Genomic DNA, 530 nt, shown 5'->3' with positions numbered 1-530 from the left:
TCCCCCTTCTTTCTCTCTCTCTCTCCCCCCCTCCTCCCGGTCTCCTTACCTCCCCCACCGCCTTCTGTCTGTCTTTTTCTGTCTCTTTTCCCCCTTTCCTCGCTCTTGGTCAGTCTCTCTGCGTGTCTCTGTCTCTCGGTATCTCTTGGTCTCTCCCTACCCCCCTCAGTCTCTATCTCTCATAATTCGTATACCCCCTCCTACCCAGATGATCTCTAAAGTCCCTTCTAGGTCAAAGACTCAAAAGAACAAGTCATTTCTCTCTGAACTTCGTTTCGCTCATCTGTAAAACAAGGGGTTTGAATTAGAGGACGTCTAAAGTCTCTCCCTACTATGCCATAAAGACGCAGTGAAAGCACGCAAGTAAATCCTTTAAGGAGTTCGAGGTCTCTGAGAAATTCGGCCTTTGCGGCTTTCCGTAGGCCATCTCGGAAACAGCCTGGTATTGTGTCCTTACTCCCTCTTCCTTCTCCTCCTTCCTCTCTCCCTGCCCTTTGCTCCGCCCCTGCGCTCGCCCCCGCCCCGTCGCC

Source organism: Petaurus breviceps, unplaced genomic scaffold (genome assembly GCF_028583685.1).
Source record: "Petaurus breviceps papuanus isolate PSGF00001 unplaced genomic scaffold, PetGlider_PUasm1.0 90779, whole genome shotgun sequence".
In the NCBI taxonomy this organism is placed as follows: domain Eukaryota; kingdom Metazoa; phylum Chordata; class Mammalia; order Diprotodontia; family Petauridae; genus Petaurus; species Petaurus breviceps.
The sequence above is the reverse complement of the archived record's forward strand: the minus strand, read 5'-3'. Positions refer to the sequence as shown.